Below are 20,433 nucleotides of genomic sequence, written 5' to 3' on the forward strand. Positions count from 1 at the left end.
TATGTAGCTTTTTATTATGTTCCAGTTTATATATATATATATATATATATATATATATATATATATATACACACACACACACACACACACACACACACACACACACACGCACACACATACACCATGGTATAGTTATTTGTTTTCCTCTTGATGGATACCTGTGGGATTTTTTCCAATTTGGAGCTATAATGAAAAAGATGCAATGAACACTTTTATACAGATCTTTCTGTGGACATATAATTGTTAAAAGAGCACTTGTTTTTTTCTCTTTTCATTAAGAAAAAAAAAATTCAGTCAACATGTTCTTACAATGTTCAGAAATATCTTTTCAGTTCTTAAAACGCAGTAAGAAATCAGAATGTCATTGGCTATTACTGAAGAAATAGGTAAGAATCCTAACTAAAGACTGGGCTAGAAGTTAGCACCCTGTCAGAGGTAGAAACAATGAAAATCTAATGAAATGGGAAACTTGTTACATTTGGTAATGTACCTAACAAAAAATGTGTCCTCGGGAAAAAGCATACAAAAGTGCTCATAGCAGCTTTATTCATTATAGCCCCAAACTGGGGGGGGGGGGGGGGGGGGGGAGATAAGAACAATCTTTAAGATACTCTGCACATTTCATTTATTTGGGAGGACGTGTAAGAATTTTGCTGCCCTGCAAGTGTCCTAAATTCCAAGAATGCCCCACATTTATACAGAACTTGTACAAATTTCACATACATCACATAGCTACTAAGTGGCAAAGCAGGAACTCAAATGCAGGACTTCTGATGCTAACTTTAGTGTGTTTCCCCCATCACATCCTGATTACACCTCATCAGGAAAAGCAACACTCAACATGATTACTTATGACAAAGTGTGTTTAATTTTTAACATTTTTAAAGCTGTGTCTTATACTTTGGAGAGTTTTTCTAATTAGAAATAATTAGTTGCATATGCATTCTGATCTACCCTTGTCAGTGGGTCTCAACCCTTCCTATCTCATGCCTTGCCAATCACCCTGTCGAAGAGCATTTACCCCTTTTGCACACCATTTATTCCACCAAAAACGAAGTTTCTCCTCGTTTGTTGGTAGACATTCTGTTATAATTTTCATTCGTGGTAAATTCAGCAAAAAAAATTAATTAATTTTTAGTAGAACACTTCTCAGGTTTTAAAATGGCGGTATGTCTGGTGACTTTATAAAGAGCAAGCTACCGGGGCCGCCTGAGTGGCTCAGTGAGGCGTCCAGCTCTTGGTTTCGGCTCAGGTCATGTTCTCACGGTTTGCGAATTTGAGCCCTGCATTGAGCCTGGCTTTGGGCTCTACGCTTTCAGTGCGTAAGTGCTTCAGATTCTCTCTCTCCTTCTTTGCTCCTCCCCTGCTCCAATGCACATGCTCTCACTCTCTCAAAATAAATAAATAAAAACTTAAAAGAAAAAAAAAAAAAAAAAAAAAAAGAGCGAGCTACCGCACACCATAATTCCTAATAGAATCCTACTAATGGCATTTAGAAATTTCTGGAGAAAATGAATTTGGGGAAACTCCATCTAGACGTTTGTTTTCTTGGTTATCTTTTGAAAGCCTAACACTCAACTGTACCATTCCTTCACAGTTTGTTAAGTGAATGCCTGGAAATCCCACCAACAAATGATATTAATGGATGGTAAGGGCATCGTGTGTTGTACTCCCTTCCAGATAGAAGATTTGCCCTTTGACAGGAGTTATCAGGACTGCCCTGAAAATGACTAATGTAGGCTCAGGCACTGCTGGCAGTAGAGAAATGTGTGCTGTGGTGAGGTGAGGGAAGAAGCTTCAGTCATAGGTCGAACTGCCAAAGAGTAGAGACCCTGGAGTCTGGTTTGGGTTCTTTCTAAAGCCAATTGAGTGTGGTCTGTGTGGGAAATAGTGACAAGCATGAATTTGACTCACTAAGAAACAATGAGGTTATGTCATCCTAAGGGGCAATATGCACCTCCTACCTTTTTATCCACCTTCACGTCAACAACAGAACATTTGCAAGATCTATACCTTAATGGGCCTGCTCAGCAGGGAAAAATTGCTTTCTGTACGACACATCTGTGTAGGGATCTTTCTTTCCTAAGCTTCCAGTCAGGGTTGTTTGGCTGACAGAATTCATCTGCAAATAGTTTTGTTTATTTTTGCCAACTGCAAAAAATCACTCTTCATTCTGCCTGTAGCTGGAAATTTAGACTCATGTCCATTTCAGCAAAAACATATTACTCTTTTGTTTTTTTACTGACTTGTCTTCTCCTCAAGTGTTGCAGTGGTTTGTTCCACTGGTACCAGTAGAAGTGAGCTGGTTTATTCCCCCCCGCCCCCAGTTTGGTTTAACTAGATATGCTAATTCCATATTGATATGTATTTTAAATGGGTACACCAGTGACTCCCTAATTTATAGTTAAAATAATTTTTATTCCAAATATTTTAATCCTAGATGTAATTAAAAAGGAAGGAACACAACCACTAAAAATGAAAAATTATTTTATTTTAAAAGACAAACTAAAATGTAACAATCTGGGTATGGAGGTACAGAGTAATTTTTATACTTTTTAAATACTCTTGTGAGTATTTTTATTTCTACAAAAAGAAGACATTGCCTTTGTAGGCATAAAATATATTTTGTAGTTGTAATTATCTTTACATCTAGACTGCCTGTTCGTGTTTTTGTTTTATAAAATAAGAAAACACACTGATGTGTAACCACTATATGTAAATTATATGAGCTAGTTCTCTGAGTCAGTTCTAGTCTCCTGTTCTATGAGACTATTTCAAGTGGTCAGACTGACTGTAGGTATGAGTCTGGAACCAGACTGTTGAATATTAAACTCTGGTTCCACTGCTTACTGGCTCTCTCACTTGAGATTAGTGAGTTATTTAATTTCTTTGGGCCTTAGTTTTCCTACCTGTAAAAGTAGGGTAATTTTAATAAATATTTTTGAAATGTTTGTATTTATTTTTGAAAGAGCATGCGCGAGAGTGGGGGAAGGGCAGTGAGAGGGGGACAGAGGGTCTGGAGCTGGTTCAAAAATGCTGTCATGATGGAGCCCGATGTGGGGCTCGAACTCACAAACCATGAAATCATGACCTGAGCTGAAATCAAGAAGTGGATACTTAACTGACTGAGCCACCCCGATGCTCTGGCATGTGCTTTTTTTTTTTTTAAGGAAAAAAGGAAACTGTATATGTCCATGAACAGGGGAATAGATAGATAAATATGATAAATCTATATGATGGACTAATGTATTACAGTTAAGAGAAATGAACTAGCTATCAATATTGTAACATGCGTCTGTCTCAAAAAGGGTGAAAAGACAAGTTGTAAAATGTTAGATATCCTAGAATATTATTTATGTAAATAAAGCCCCACCAAATAAAGCCCCATAGTTATTCAATGAACTGGAACAATATAAACTAAATTCATGGCAATAGTTGTTTAGGAAAAAGGAGAATTGGAAATGGGAAGGAAAAAGACAAAAAAGAGGACTTCAAATTTATTTTTTTTATTAAATTAAAAAGGCTTGACACAAATACGTAAATAAGGTTAATATTTGACCATTACTCTTGGTAATGAGTAGTCCCTTATTGTATATGTTTATGAATGTTTCTGTACTTTAAACATTTCTTAAAGCATGTATATATACACTAATGTTTAGAAAAGATACTCTTCTGGGGTGCCTGGGTGGCTCAGTTGGTTAAGCATCCAACTCTTGGTTTCAGCCCAGGTCATGATCTCGCGGTTCCTGAGTTTGAACCCCGCATCTGGCTTAGTGCTCACAGTGCGGAGCCTGCCTGGGATTTTCTCTTTCTCCCTCTCTCTCTGTCCCTCCTCTGTTTGTGCTCTCTCTCAAAATAAATCAACTTTTAAAAAATTAAAAAATAAAATAAAAAAGATACTCTTCTGTCCAGAGCCTGCTTCAGATTCTGTGTCCCCTACTCTCTCTGCCACTTGCCCGCTCCCCCGTGTGCTCTCTCTCTCTCTCTCTCTGTCTCAAAAATAAATAAACATTAAAAAATATGTAAAAAGATATTCTTCCAAAAAAGAGAGGTACTATGCAAATGTCAGTTGTTTTTCAAGAAGGGAAAGAAATAGCTTTCCATTATAAATTAATAAAGTACATTGAAACATACTCTATTTGGTGACCTCCTTGTGGTCAAAATTCATTCTGTCTTTATCATTGTGCCTCTCAGCCCCCAGCCCAGCATTTGGTTTACAGTAAATATTCAAGAAGCCCATATGAGAATACCGTGGGCCATAATTATCCAAGATATGAAAAAAAATATGCTCACTAATTATTAAATAAATAATGTAATATAAAACATAAAAGAACAATAAGATATTTTAAATTTATTAGCAAAAATTGAAAATGACAGTACCCAGTGTTGATGAAGATGTGGGAAAATTAGCAAACTCACAAATTGCTGCTGACAATTTAAAATGGAAAGCAGTTTGACAGTATATTTTCATGGACAAAATGTTCCTTGGTCTAGTGATATCCTATTTTTAGAAATCTGTCCTAGGGAAATAATCTGGAGATGAGGACTATTACATATGTATGTGTTTACTACAGGGTTACTCATGGTAGAAAATGAAAATCAGTGCAAATGTTTATTGATCACAAAATGGCTAATTGAATTATGATATAAAAATGTGTAAGAATATTATGCAGCCATTAAGACAATAATTAGGAAGATGTAAAGACCATACAGCTGAAACATCTGATACTCAGCTTTTGCAAGAATGGATTTATTTGATAATTATGTATATATGGAGAAAAATTTATGAAATTATGCTAAGTGAAAAAAATCAGGCAACAAAAAGAAGTATATATGTTATGAAGTTTTATACAGTTTAAATTGCATAAAAATCACATATGTAGATACCCAAAATGAGAGAAGAGAAAAATTGGGGGAAAATATTTTTCTCTCATAGTTAAAATCTATTATTTTATTTTTAATTTATTTTAGTTTAGAGAGAGAGCATGCACACAAGCATGAGCAGGGGAGAGGGTCAGAGGAGGAGAGAGAGAGAATTTTAAGCACACTCCACATTTAGTGTGGAGCCTGACACGGGGCTTGATCCCACAACTTTGGGATTATGACCTGAGCTGAAATCAAGAGGTGGACGCTTGACTGACTGAGCCACCCAGGTGCCCCTAAAATCTATTTGCATGGTGTTTTTAAAAAAGAAAAAAAAAATTCTGTCTGTTGTCATAAATATTAAGGCATCTATTCCCATGGAATACCTAGCTACTATCATGAAATCCAATCATAACAAAATAAGAACGCTCTTAGTTGATAATTCAGCACTTACTATGGAAGATAAAAATGGGTTGAAAAGCTCCTGATTCTTATATGTACTTTGAAAAAAAATACACTAACAAATCTTGAGAAAGAAAAGTGTGTATCAGTCTTTTCAAATTGATTAGGGCTTCAATTTATAACAGATAATGTCAAGTCAGCAATTTTAGGTGTTATCTATGCTTTCACTGTAAGTGTTTAGTTACATTTTTTAAAAATCAGCACCCCTAATTCTTTGGAAATCTTGTGAAAACATAACTGCCTGGGATAGCTCCATTCACATTTTATTTTTGTGTTGAGTTCTACAGAATAATACAGATGTGTCTCACAAAGAGTTCCTATAATAAAACACCAAAAATTGGGGTACATGGCCATTGGGACCAGAGAAATACACGATTCTTTTCAGCATAAATATGACAAATGTGAAAATATTATTAAATTACACATGGAAAACGCTTTCACTTATATATTGTATGAGATGACTAGAGAAAGAATTATGTTATCCGGTATTAACCAAAGTAGAGAAATCAGAGAGAAAATGGATGCTTTCTACTTTAAATCTGAGACATAGACCGATTGAGATTTTCAGAGGATACCATCCCTGGATGCTGCCTCTCATTTACACATTACCTGAGAGAGCATCGTGCGGCTGCATATTCTCAGCCATTGAATGTGTTCTGCTCATTTTCCAGTGGGGAGGACGGGTTGAATGCTCTCTCGGCCGTGTGTACTTTGTCATTTGCGCTGTTTGTTTACCTGTCTTCTTGCTTATTTATTGTTTGCATTTAGCTTGCCCTGCAGTTGGTTCTAAGCATTGGAGGGTGAATGGACAATACCTGTGCAGACAGTAATCTTTACAAATAAATAAATCTCTTTCTCTTCAATTTTTATACTGGGTCAATGTGGAGATTCATTCCTCTTTATCGCTTTTCCTCTTTGATGAACTTTTCTAAAGGACCATGCGTATTTAAACAGAATGTAAAGGATATGGGTTTTGTTTCATTTTGTTTTGTTTTAGATTTTTGAAACCTGTCCTTAGACCCCCGGATTCTTTCCACAGGGGCTAAATTCTAGTGAGTAACTCCTTTCTCGCCATTAAAAACCAACTCTTTTTTCTACTTACGTAAAAGATAGTGCTAGTTCCAAGGTCTTGGACAAGACACTAAACCTGTTTTCAAACTCATGTGTAAAATAAGAGGATTGGACAACAGGAGCCCTGTGGTTCAGTGAAAGTTCAATGATTTCTAAAAACCTTTTACTTCACCAGCTTTCCAAAGAATAGCTGCACGGAGAGTTTAAACTCTGGGGGATGGTGCTTGGTGAATAAATACTTAGCAAACAATTGGAAGACAGACATGGGAAACAGTCATAGCCCTGGCTACATCAGTACCACGAACCGTATTAATGATTTGGGAGAGCAGCTCAGCAGAATGCTAATTTATTTAATAAATATTTCATAGTGTATTATTTCAACAAATAAATTAGTGTTTACACAGTAAAGAATACAAATGTTTTGTGCACACATGCTTGACCCACTTCTGTAGTCCTTCTTGGACATTTCCCAAAGAATGATTTTGAGGAAAGATGAATATCAAAATATTTCTGTTTATAGCAGTTTATGATGTTCACTGATTAAATCTATAAAATAATCCAATGGTTTATCCCTCTTATCTTGAGAATGTTTAATCATCTTTGATATTTGCTTTAAATTAGCACTGTCAAACGTACATTTGTATAAAATCTCCCAAATCGTGAAAGATTTATAATTTGAAATGTATTTGGATTATTCTGTAGTTAATCAGCTGGATAAAAATTAGGAATACTGTAACTAGAACAATTGAGTTGAACTGAATTTTATGAAAAATGAAAATTTATTTTTTGTGGTGTGCTTTGGCTACAGAAATGAAACTAAAAGCCAATTCACTATCACAGAATTGGTGTGCTAAGAGGAGCCACATGTGCCCTTTTCAGGATCCCTGGTTAATTATCAAAGCATAGATCAGAAGAAAAGGGGTCTAGAGTGGTGCATTCCTGCTAGTAAGTCTTTTGCTGGCCCTTTATGGGTTTATATAGGTTAATTAACTCTGGAAAGACTCATTTCCCACTCCTGAGAAGTATAATGATGAACAGTCACTTGCCATTCAATTTAGCAACTAGGTGTAAAGGCTGATTCCAGGGGCGTGCAGTGGATTTAGCAAGGCCCTAGATGTTGAGTGTGGTGACAGGCTGGAGAGATGGCAGGTAGCAGTGCCAAAGTGACACAAAGAGAGAAGTGCTGCCTTAACACTGACATAGGCACAACTTGCTTGGAAAGTGCAGTTGACCAGGTGGATTGTGCACAGTCATGGCTCCTGCTTCCTTCCTTAGAGGACTCTCATTTGTCTAGGATCCACACCTTTCCTTGTAGACATGCCTCTCAGGGGCGGCATGAAGGATTCCTAGCCCCCAAAGCCTTGCCTGTTCCCTCGATTCACTGAAGCTTGGGAATACAAAGCGATTAGGGTCAGTGAGGTAAAGGCCAAGTTGACTTAAAGAAGGGGTAGAATGGGGTGGGACTGGTGTTTCTGGGAAAGGTTTTCCTTCACCTTGAAGAACACAGAAAAGAGAAAGTCCTTTTACTGCTTCCACTACCTCCATACATTTTTCAGTGTGGGGTGTAATCTCTGCTTTGGACATCTCGCATCCAGGCAGCCAAGAAACTAAAGATGGCAGAGCAGAAGTGTGACTTAAACTGGACCTAAGAAGGATAGATTCACACAAACAGCAAAGCGGTGAAAAAGCAAGAGCATTTCAAGGCATGGTAAGAGCATAGATAAGGGGCAGGGGAAGTGGACTGGGGCTGACTTGTTCATTGAGCAATAATGAGACCAATGAGGCTAGAACCAGAGGAAGTCATAGGGGGGAAATTCAATGGTTCCTTACCCACTCAATTCTCCATGCAGGGTGGTGGCACTATGCAGGATACTTGGACATCCTACTTGCCCTGAGTTAGGCTTCTTTCTTCAGACAGAGAGTACGAAAGGTCAAGGGACTTAAAGGAAGTCTTGTGACTTAAGGCAGTTGTACAAGAGAATCATCCTGATTAATTTTATCTCAACACGGTCTTTTTTGAATGATTTTTATGAGATTATGGATTTTTTTTTCTTTTTTACCTCTTGGTGGGACACAAGTTGATCTGGTCACTATGTAGAAGAGAAACTACATAAGTGAAAAAAAATGTTATTTATATACTTTAAATTCTTTTATTTTCTAAATCTCAGTGTATGAAATGAACCTGTAGATAAACCAGACCACACAGAAAAAACATATAATTATTTAAATCAAAATCAAATCTCACCAAGAAGGAGCAAAGCTAACTGTGTTTCGGAGTTCTGTAATTGTTCATTCAAGAGTGACTCTCTTACTCCAATGTTATAAGTGCCTGTAAGATACAGGTAATATACAGGTAAGATATAGGTAAGATACAGTTCTTTATAAGAGGGAGTGAACTCTTGAGTGCATTAGATACCACTGAAAATATATGAATGCTAAGTTATTATTAAACACACAAAACATTACTCATATCATTTTGTTGCCAACCTATACCTCATATTTGATAAACTCTAGAAAGCCCATGATACTTTAAGGCGGCATTTTTATTTTTAAATTAGCCACAGTTACTCATTTTTGTTACTGTGTATTATTCATTATATAAGTACACCATTGTTTACCCATTCTAATACTAACGTTCAATAAGGTTGTTTCCAATTTTTGGCTAGTATGAACCACATTACCCCAAGCATGAGTTTACATATCTCTGAACACCAATACACATTTTTTCTGGTTATTTGGAGTGAATCTGAATGTGGAAGTAGAAGCCCCTTAAGTTTTCCAAAGTGGTTGCAGCAATTTACTCTCCTTCCAGCAATGTACGAGCATTCCATTTGTTCTATCGTCCTTTTTTGAATAGTGATATCACATGCCACTTTCTCCACTTCGTGACTTGCAATTTTTTCTTCCAGGAGTTTCTTTTGATAAGTAGAAACTGTTAATTTTAATATTGTCTAGTGTATCGATTTTCTGATTTATAGCTTGTGATTTTTTTTTTTTTTTTTTTTTTTTTTTTTGTATGTGGTTGAAGAAAACTGGGCCTCTCCAAGTTCAGAAAGATAAGCTCTTTTGTTACCTTCTGGAATTTTCATTGTTTTAATTCTTACATTTGGAGCTTAAAAATTCACCTGTAATTTATTCTTGGGAGGAATCAAGATTCATTCTTTTCTTCATATGGATGCCCAAACTACCCAGTATCATTTCTCGGAAAGATCATTCTTTCTTTCACGGCACTGCAGCATCATGAATCAGTGACTGTATTTAGACAGATCTACTGTTGGAGTTTATAAATTGTTCCACGGTCAATCTGTCCAAGCCTATACCTGTATCATACTGCTCTTATTACTGAAGCTTAACAAGTCTTGATTTTTGGTATTCTGAACCCTCTGACTTCATTATTGCCTGTTGTTGTTTATAATTGTGTTGATTATCCCAGGTCCTCTTCATTTCCATATAGATTTTAAAATCACCTCATGAGCACAAAAAATTGCTCCGATTTTTAGGGGACTAGATTGAATTTATATAGCAATTGGAGCATAATTGAAAATCGTGTAAGTCTTCTAACGTGAAAATTCATATGATTCCATTAATTTAGATTTCCTTTACTCAATAGTGTTCTGTGGTTTTCTTTGTAGATATCTTAATGCTTTTGTTAGATTTATTCCTAGAAATGCAGTGCTTTTTGTCACTGTTTCAAATGGCATTATTTTAAACTCTATAATTTGGTTTTTGTTGGTGTATAGTGATAGAATTTATTTTTATATATTGATAGCTTTTTTTCCCTGGGAATTTTTTTTAAAGATATGAACTGACTAGAAGTGCCAGGACAGTATTGACAGTAGTCATTTTTGTCTCCTTCTCAACATCAGAAGGAAAACGTTCAATAATAACTTATGATGTTTGTAGTAGGTGTTTTTATAGATAGCCTTTATCAGTTGAAGGAAGTTTTTCCTACTTCCAGCTTTTAGAATTTTTAAATTTTAATGTAGTTTTTAATCATGAATGGGTATTTAATTTTGTTAAAATCTTAATTATCTATAAATGGCAATGTTTCTAGTTCTATTTTGTCATATGTTTCTAGAGTAATTCCACTCTAGAGACAGAAGATATTCTGAATGATTTCAGCCAGTCTCCCTTGCATTAGGTCCTTGTTTGCTGAAGTGGCAATTTGTTTCCCATTTGGCTAATCTTTCCTGTATACACGCTCCCTTGGTATGAGTCCTGAAAGGGAAGTGGGATTAGTGGGAAGATTCAGGAGTCTCAGCCTCTTGAGGCCCTTACATTATATTTACAAGAAACATTTCTCAGTTGTCCAAAATATGTCACTCTCAGTTGTGTATTTTCCTAGTAGAAGATGCTCTTTTCATTTAAAAATAAGCCTTAAAAAAAAAAAGACACATTGCTAGGGTGGGGTAGGATGGAGTAGGGTGGGTGAAATGGGTGAAGGAGGTCAAAAGGTACAAACTTCAAGTTGTAAAATGAATTAAGTCCAGGGGATGTGTGTACAGCAAGGTGGAGTATCGTATATTGTATATTTAAAATACTGTATTGTATATTTAAAAATTCCTAACATAATAGATCCCAAAATTTCTCAAAATAAGAAAAAAAATTTAAGTATATATGGAGATGGACATTAACTAGACTTATATAGGGAACATTGCATAATATATACAAATATCAAATCATGTACGCTTGAAACTAATATGTTATATATAAATTGTATGTCAATTAAAAAGAGTACAAAGAAAAAAATGAAGTCTTTACCAAGTATTCGTAATTATTTTTAAAGTATAGGTTATCAATACCTTATATATTAAAGTTATTAAAATATTAGCTACATTTTTGTAACTACATGTGTCTTCCATATATTTTCAACCCGGTTAACAAAATGATTTGAAAATCCTGTATAATAACAGAAGTTAATGTAAAGATCAACAGGTTAATAGGATGTCAGTCCAACCTTATACATTCATCAGAATATTTGTATTATTCTCGGAGGTTTATTGGAGATCAAGATGTTCTGTTAGCATTAAATGATATCACTCCAAAGGAGTGGCATTCCTGGTTATTTCCGTTTGTATATGACTTCTCTTTCAAAAAGTGAAAGAAAAAAATTTTCCAGAGGCCGCTCTCAGTGGGCTCTGTTTCTCTGGTGCCATTGATGGTACTCACAAATAAATCTATATGAAGCAATGTGCTGACGATGTTAAATGTTCCAGATGGCAGTTCTTTGGAATGTCTTTGGGGAGTTTTTCCACACAAGAAGTTTCCAAAAGAAAGCACACCAAGAGGTGGTGGGGCAGACTGGGATAGGTGTCACAACCGATGTTGTATATGGGGCAGTGAATGCACATCACAATGGAAATCTGTCAGCATTTCTGGAAAGTCACTGTCAGCACAGTAAGATGCTAGACGCTGAATATCAGAAAAATGCAATGGGAAGATTCAGGTTCAACATATATGTATTTAAAAAATAAAAGAAAATTAGGTAAAAATCTAAAGGATGGATTGCTGGAGTGGTAGTTCCTGAGAATATAGAAAGATATTGAACTCAGTATTTCCCATTATGGTAAGATGTTTCAATTATACAAATATTAGCAGATGGCAAAGGAAGCTGCCTTTGTTTTTGTTTTTATTTCTTTTTTTCATAAACAACATTATTGAGGGCTTCCTGCCCACCACCTTGATTAAAATAGATTATGTTGATTGTAGAAAATCTGGAAAATGGAGAAAAATACAATCATGATAAGTTCACCATAATCCACAGAGATAAGCACAGTTAATAGTTTGTAATACATACTGTTATTCGTTTCCATGTAAATATATGACTTTAAGAAATCAGTTTAATCATACCATATACGAATGTACCAAATATAAGGCCATTTATTTCTCCTAAGCGTTCTGATCCCCATTTTGAGCCCTCCTCTGACCTTGACTGCACCTTGGATAGCAAGAAAAAAAAATTCCGTCTCTAACATTTTTCATCTCTTTGGCTACCTTCTTCCCTGATCAACTTAAATTATATATCTCCCAATTTCCCTCCTCCCATCCAGCTTTGTTTTTTTATCTTTTCCCATAGTTCTTACCATTATCTAACCCCCTATATATTTTGCCTATTGTTTTTCCTTTTCAGTTTTTTTCTTCTTCAGCTAGAATGTAATTTCCATAAGGAACAGGACTTTTAGAATTTTTTTCACCTCTAAATCTCCACTACCAAGATCAGTGGTGTTTACAGAGCAGGCCCTAAATCCATTTTTTTTTTTTTTTTTTTTTTTTTTTAATAAATGAGCAAGTGAAGTGCTAGGGAGGGATTTGGCTTACACAAGAGAGAAGAGGCTTCAACTTTCTGCCCTCTGGGCACCATATGGTCTTTTCTGCTGAAGTAGGACTGCTCTTTGCAGCCTATGACCATTTGTCCTGACCTTGAAACCACAACCCTAAATGCCTTTTTTCTTCCTGGCCCAGGCTCTTTGACTCTCCTTCAAAACTCAGTATGTCTGTATTTGGTCCCTGGAGCAGGGAAGCTTCTGGATCCTGTAGAAACCACCAGCAAGCCCTAGTGAAGATGGCAGGAGGGCCCATAGCATTGCCTGAGTCTCATTTTATTCTCCTCCTCCCTCAGGTACCTTCCTACTCCTAGTGCTGTGTCACTTTGGTCATGGAAAACAGGGCTGTGCTTTCCAGTGTTTTCATACGTATCTTAAGATACTCTAGATCTGTGCTATCCAATACTGTGGCCACTGGCCACATGAACCTATTGAGTACAGTTGACCCTTGAACTGATGCACCAGGCAGTTGAAAACCTGGGTATAACTTTTAACTCCCTAAAACTTAACTACTGACAACCTACTGTTGACCAGAAGCCTTACTGATAGCATTAACAGTTGATCAATACATATTTTGCATAATAATGCAAATATTAATTTTCAATGATTGCAAATAATTAATAAGAAAAAACTATTTTATTAATAGTTAATTTTTAAAAAAAAATTTTAATGTTTGTTTATTTTTGAGACAGAGAGAGACAGAGCATGAACGGGGGAGGATCAGAGAGAGAGAGGGAGACACAGAATCTGAGGCTCCCTCAGACACAGAATCTGACACAGGCTCCAGGCTCTGAGCTGTCAGCACAGAGCCCGATGCAGGGCTTGAACTCACGAACCGCGAGATCATGACCTGAGCCGAAGTCGGACGCTTAACCGACTGAGCCACCCAGGCGCCCCTAAAATAGTTAATTTTAATAAACTTATTAAAAAACTAGAGAAAAGAAAGTATTGTTGAAAACATCATAAATAAGAAAAAATGCAGTACTGTACTATAAAAAAAAAATCCAGTTGTTCAGCCGGTTAGGTATCTGACTCTTGGTTTTGGCTCAGGTCATGATATCACGGTTTGTGAGATTGAGCCCCGCATCGGGCTCTGCGCTCATGGCACAGAGCCTGCTTGGGATTCTCCTTCTCCCTTTCTCTGTGCCCCTTCCCTGCTCATGCTCTCTCTCCCTCTCTCTCTCAAAATAAATAAATAAACTTTAAAAAAAAGAATACATACTGGATTTCAAAGACAGTAATGAAGATGTAGAATGTCTTATTAGTAATTTTATGTTGATTATATGTCAAAATAATATTTTGGTCATATTGGTTGAATAAAATATATTTATGACATTAATTCCACATGCTTCTTTTCACCTTTTCCTGTGGCAACTAGAAAATTTGAGAATGCAGGGCATAGCTGCATTTGTGTTTTGCATGACGTTTCTATCGGTGGCCGCTGTCTAAAGTTCCCTGCACCCACCACTGGCAGAGGAGGAAGCAACACCCTGGCCCCAACTTCTAAGCTCTTCTTCCCTCGTCTTGCTCAGATGATGCCTCAGGACAGGATAGGGCCAACTTTGGGCTCTTCTTCCTTTTAATAGCCTTTTCCTCCCCTGGGGGAGTGTGTCCAGAGGCTTTCGGCAAAAGAATTATCTTCTCTAAATTAATAGAAAAAGGGGCTCCTGGATGGCTCATTCAGTTAAGAGTCCAACTTTGGCTCAGGTTAGGATCTCAGGTCATGTGAGTTCAAGTGCCACATTAAGCTCTATGCTGACAATTTAGAGCCTGGAGCCTGCTTCGGATTATGTGTCTCCCTGTCTCTCTGCCCCTCCCCTGCTTGTACTCTATCTCTCTCTCAAAAATAAAATATTAAAAAAAATTAATGAATTAATAGTAAAAACTATGATTTAGGTTTTTAGTCTTCGTCCTTAATATGCCAAAAGAATGTAGAAAATTATTTTTCCTTTTCCTTCCCACAAAACCTAGCTTTAAAGTTTTGTCTTTGGGGCTCATGGGTGGCTCAGTCGGTTGAGCGTCCGACTTTGGCTCAGGTCATGATCTTGGCGGTTTGTGAGTTTGAGCCCCGCTTCGGGCTCTGTGCTGACAGTTCAGAGCCTGGAGCCTGCTTCAAATTCTGTGTGTCTCTCTCTCTGCCCCTACCCTGCTCATACTCTGTCTCTCTCTGTCTCTTAAGAATAAATAAAAATGTTAAAAAATTTTTAAAAAGTAATAAAAAAATAATGTTTTATCTTTGACAGAACTTTGCAGTAGCTTGGATCTTCTAGCTGGTATCTTGCCATACCTCTGAAGCACCCAAATCCCATCCTTGGCTTTTATGTGTGAGAACACCCCCTCCCCAACACATATATATATAGATCTATAGATCTATATATATATATCTATATATATCTATATATATATCAGTGTGATGTTGCTATTGTATATATCAATATATTCTTACCATGTTGATAGAATATATCAATATTAAATTCTTATATATATCCCATGTATATATCCTACAGTGTTGCAAGAAAAATACTGTCCTTATTACATAGGTATTCTAATTTTTACTTAATGAGATATTTGTAACTTGGATTTTTCTCTTTAAAATGTAGTGTGACCGTAAGATGGAAACATGACTCCCTGGCAGGAAGATGTAAGTGAAAACCACAGCTGTCCAGGAAGGACCTTCAAACTACACCTGTGAACTCTTCCCTCACCCCGCCCACAATAGGGATTCAGCCTCCCCCGTCTACAGTATTGCTAGTAGAAACAGCACTCCGAAGATACTGACCCAGAAATGATTTATTTTTGCTTGATCTGAAGGGCTCTAAGCGCATTCTCAGCTCCTAGTGTGTGTCCTGAGGGTAGAGCCCTTTATTTGGTGCTCATAAACATTCTTCCTCAAAACATGAACCCCCTGGAAGAATCATGTGCTTCAGGTAGGCTCTCGCTCACCTGGGCATGTAGTGAGCTGTCCACACTATGGGATGAGTTATTTCATCCTGTTCTTCTGTCAGTAGGAATGGAAGCTTGAGTGGCAGTGGAGAGGGACCCAGAGGAGAGGGATCTGGCTTAGAAACTGTGGGTATAAATGAAACATTCTAGTTTTGGTTTGGGGCAGACAGAGGGCAGCACCAGGGACCCAACTTTCTGAGTAGAGAGACACGGAGAGAGGGGCATGAGGAGGAAATGAGGTTCTGAGGACAAGTGACCCTGGGTTACAGTCTTTCCCAGCCCCGGTGCCTGGTACTGGCTGTCAATTCTTCCATGAACAAGGGGAGATTCCCCTTTCTTTCTATCAAGTAAATACACAACAAGTGGTTTGAATAGAAAACAAAATAGGAGTTTCCAGGGACTAAAGGCTATAGGGAGGGGGGATTGGGGTGTTATCGTTTAATGGATATGGAGTTTTGTTTGGGATGATGAAAAAGTTCTGGAAATAGTAGGAGTTGCACAAGATTATGAATGTACTTAATGTCGCTGAACTGAACACTTAAAAATGTTAAAATGGTAAATGTTATGTTATTTTACAACAAAATTATATATATATATATATAATTTATGTATTCAATATATAATGTATTTATAAAATGTGTATATAATTTATACATTATATATTATAATATATATGTATATATACATATATATAATATACATATATACATATATATACATATATAATATATAATATAATATACATACATACATATATAATAATATAATAATATATATGTATATATATAATAATAATATATATGTATTATACATATATATATAAACTGAAACTCAGATTTTTAAAAAGTGGTTGAGATCCGTGGATGGCAGGTGCTAAGTAGTCAAAAACTTGGCAGCTGCTCATATGAAAAGAACAGGAATTGCAAAGTGGAAAGAAATGTCACAGGAGGAAATGATGCAGTAAATGCTTACAAGTGAGCACAGAGGAACTAACAGAGAACAAGTGACCCCTGTTTGTACCCCCCAAAAGAGTCCAAGCTTAAATGACCAAAGGAACCCCCTTCCATCGGAAATATTTAAGGAAATAATTTGAATTTGATTGACTATGACCTGTGAAAAATGGACACTTTGGCAATAGGCAGTACCTGTAACACTCCGATGTATGACCCTTATTTTTATTTTTATTTTTCGGTGTGAAAAGTTCCTTTTATTTTAGCACAGGGATGGGACCATGGGCAGAAAGAGCTGCTCTGTGATTGTGAGGAAAGATTGATTGTATATACTTTTAAGTTGGGGGATAGAGTAAAGATAACAGAAGTCTCTAAAGGGATTTCCATAGGTAAAAAAAAAAAAAAAAAAAAAAAAAAATGCAGGGTCCTGGAGGTCTGGCTATTGTCAAGCTAAGGTTGCTTTTACTCTCTAGCAAAATATCAACGTTAAGGCACCCATGAGTTCCTTGAGGAGTGTCACTCTTGCCTGTCTCACGTATTTATCAGTAGGCTGCAAGTTGTAAGGAAATTTGATTTTATCTACATTTCTTTTGCCTTTGTTGTCCTCATACTCCCCCTTTTGAACAATTTTGATCCTTAACTCTTTAAGGTTGCTAAGGGTGGAAGGTCTTATCTTCTGTAACTTCTTCCTGCTGAATAGGGACATAGAAATGTCCCTAACTATGAATCAACATTGGTCAGTTGGGGAATGTATATATTGGAGTCAGGAAAGGAAGAGGCAGTGGAATCCAAGGTAGACAACACACATGAATCTTCTCGACTAGAAAGGGATCACCTTGTTGGCTTGAAGTTATGGCAGTGAAGGAGTCTTGGCATGATGCAGGGAGACACAAGAAAAGACTACAAAATAAGATTAATATTATTTTGAGAAAAAAAAAAAACAAAAACAAAAACAAAAACCTCAGGTAGTTGACCAAAATCTTCCTCCAGTCCAGGCATTTAACCAATCCTTAAAGGACAGAGATTTTTTTAAAGTATCAATCTGAGTATCCGTATCTTTTAGCAGTGTGATAACCTGAAATATATAGACAGCATTCTGTTTTAATAACAGTGCACGTACTACCTTGTGCAGTGAAAATACATTATTTTTCAAAGAATATATTGAAGCTGTATAATAATAGTGATAACAGCTGTGTCTGCAACAAGATTAGTTTCTTAACACGGTTTGGTTGGTTTCAGGCTAGGAGGCAAGGAACTCATGAGTTCCTTTGGTGTTTGGCTCAGATGTCACACTCTTTGTCGTGTTAGCACTTACAGCTCCTGTCACATTGGAACATTAATGAATTAAGTATGGTTTAACAACACTCCAGAAGGTAGTGCTTCTATAGAATTGTCAAATCATTAGATTTCTATCTCCAAAGTATAATTGGCAATGTATACATCCAGTATAGTTCAATCAGTAAATAATGATGATGATGATAATAATAATAATAATAATAATAATAATAATAATGCAATGCAGACAAACAGAATAAGGAGAAATAGTAAGATTACTTGGCCAACAAAGTTGATTGAAAGGATTAAAATATATGGCAGCAAAATATTACCTTTTTACTTAGAGTTTTCATTCTGATGGCCCTCATACCAGCCAATAACTTATTACAGCTTTAGGAGACACGTCTTCTTCAAGAAAAATAGGTTTTCCCCTTTTGGCTTTATCATGCAGTCAATATTATTCTCAACCAGAGACTGCCCTGGGCTCATAAATACCAAACACTTGCAGGGACAACATCGTTTCCCAGATGAGCTTTAGAAGGTTGTCAAGGATAGGATTACTTGATAGGAATACACCATACTACAGGTGCCACCTTGCCCATGTACTAAGGATGCCAGCTATAAAATACGTTGATGTCAAACTGACAGTGCTGGCGAAGGGGGTCAGAGCAATCATTCACACATGATGTTATTGGACATGGGGTATTCAAAGATTGACATCATAAATTTGACTGGCCTACGTTGGGAGCACATTTCCCAGTTCCCCCCACCCTTCAGCGCTACAATCGTAAAGGTGCCAAAAGAGAATCTTGACTATTTGCAATCTGGGACAAATGGAGCTGAAATTGCTGGGTGGAGACTGGGAAAGTCTTAATTGTATATCTTCCTCTTTCTTGTCATTAGCATTTCCCCTCCTCTCCATCATTTTCCTGTAAGGCAAGGATCTCAGCCTCAGTTCAGGCTGTCCCTCTTCCTGCTTTACCTCTTCCCAACTCCCTGTCTCCCCCTCCAGGGCTTCAGGCCCCACAAGTGATGGGGGCAGTGATGGCAACCTGGCTCCTCCTACTTCTGTTACTCCAACCCCATAGTGTTATTCCCACTCGGGTTTCATGTCTCCGAGAATACTCTTGAAATATAAGAATAACAGTTAAATTTGGAAATCTTGGCCCCCACAAAATTCAATAATACAGTTTCCCTAGAGTCATGTTTGTGGTCAAACTATGTGCCCACAGTGACACCTCACGTATAGTTCTAATACAGAAAACTTAAGGCATGTGTGTTAGGCTAATGCGCTGCCCCCTCTCTTATAGTGGAGCATAGTGGTAAAGGCTCTTTGGAAAGGTCCTTTTTCCTTCTTTCTCTTCTTTGTTTAGTTGAGTAGCTATTTCTAGCTTTATCAGCCATCCTCCTAATCGTTGCCTCTTCTGTCAGTAAAGAGCAAGAATCCAGCATTCTCTTGTCTGCTCTCGAATGACTTGCAACCCCTCCTTCTTGTTACCATCCAAAATGTTAAACTCCTAAAACATAGGTCTTCTGATTCACAGCTGGATGTGCTTAACCCGTCCTAGAAGCCTGTGCTTTGTGCTCTTCAATTATTTAGACCTGCCAGAGAAGTCTGAATCTGTTTCATCTTCACCTTGTCTTTTATAATATTTCTTTTTTATCTTACAGTGTTCTCATTAGTCCTCATGGGCATGCTTATGGGCTAATATAGCCCTCGAAATCACCTTCTGGCATTGAAAATTCTGCCTTGGGGCTTCTAAAGCACTGGAAAGTCTGCAGGGACCCCTCTCCTCCAGGCCAGTTGAGTCGATTCCCTGGATCTTTAGAGGAATAAGAAACGCACCCTGACAGTAATTCCCTCCATTGGGTACACCAGTGCTGTATCCTGGCAAATGAATGTTACATGTGGATTTTAGTTTATATTATTTAAAACATACACATCCATGCTATCAGAATGTCCTTCTTTTCACTGTTGGTGCAAAGGTGATAGGTGCTAAATTAGAAGTGACCTGTGCGATAGCAATAAAACTACAAATACAGTTCAGTATGATGCTGTTGGGACAGAGTAATTGTGGTTTCATGCCAACACCATGGCATGGGTACCAGAAGCCCTGCCCTTTAGCTGTGTGGCCTTGTGCCTTGCTGGGTGATACAAAAACTTTGTTTATCAATTTCCTCCTATTCTTAGCATACCTTCAGAAAATATTCTTCTCTGGGAAAGCAGAAGTTTTCTCAGAGTCTTCTGGTAAAACTTTTGTCTCTGCGACTTCCAATTTGGCTTGGGATAAAAATTTCTGATCTAATAGTAACAAAGAAATCATCTTTAGGAAGAAAACACTTGCCTGTGGCGTTATCAAAACTTTGAAGGAAAATACTGCCCAAGTGTAAAGCATGACCGGAATCCCTCCTGCCTTTCCCACTGCTGGAGTCACACACGGGCCTCTGGCACCGATCTGGCTTTGTAGGCAAGAGCTCACGTGGTCCTTCGCACACATGTCCTAGCAGAGCTAGGCTCAGTTAAACAGAATGACCTGAAGACATTG

Source organism: Panthera leo, chromosome A2, assembly GCF_018350215.1.
Source record: "Panthera leo isolate Ple1 chromosome A2, P.leo_Ple1_pat1.1, whole genome shotgun sequence".
Lineage (NCBI taxonomy): Eukaryota > Metazoa > Chordata > Mammalia > Carnivora > Felidae > Panthera > Panthera leo.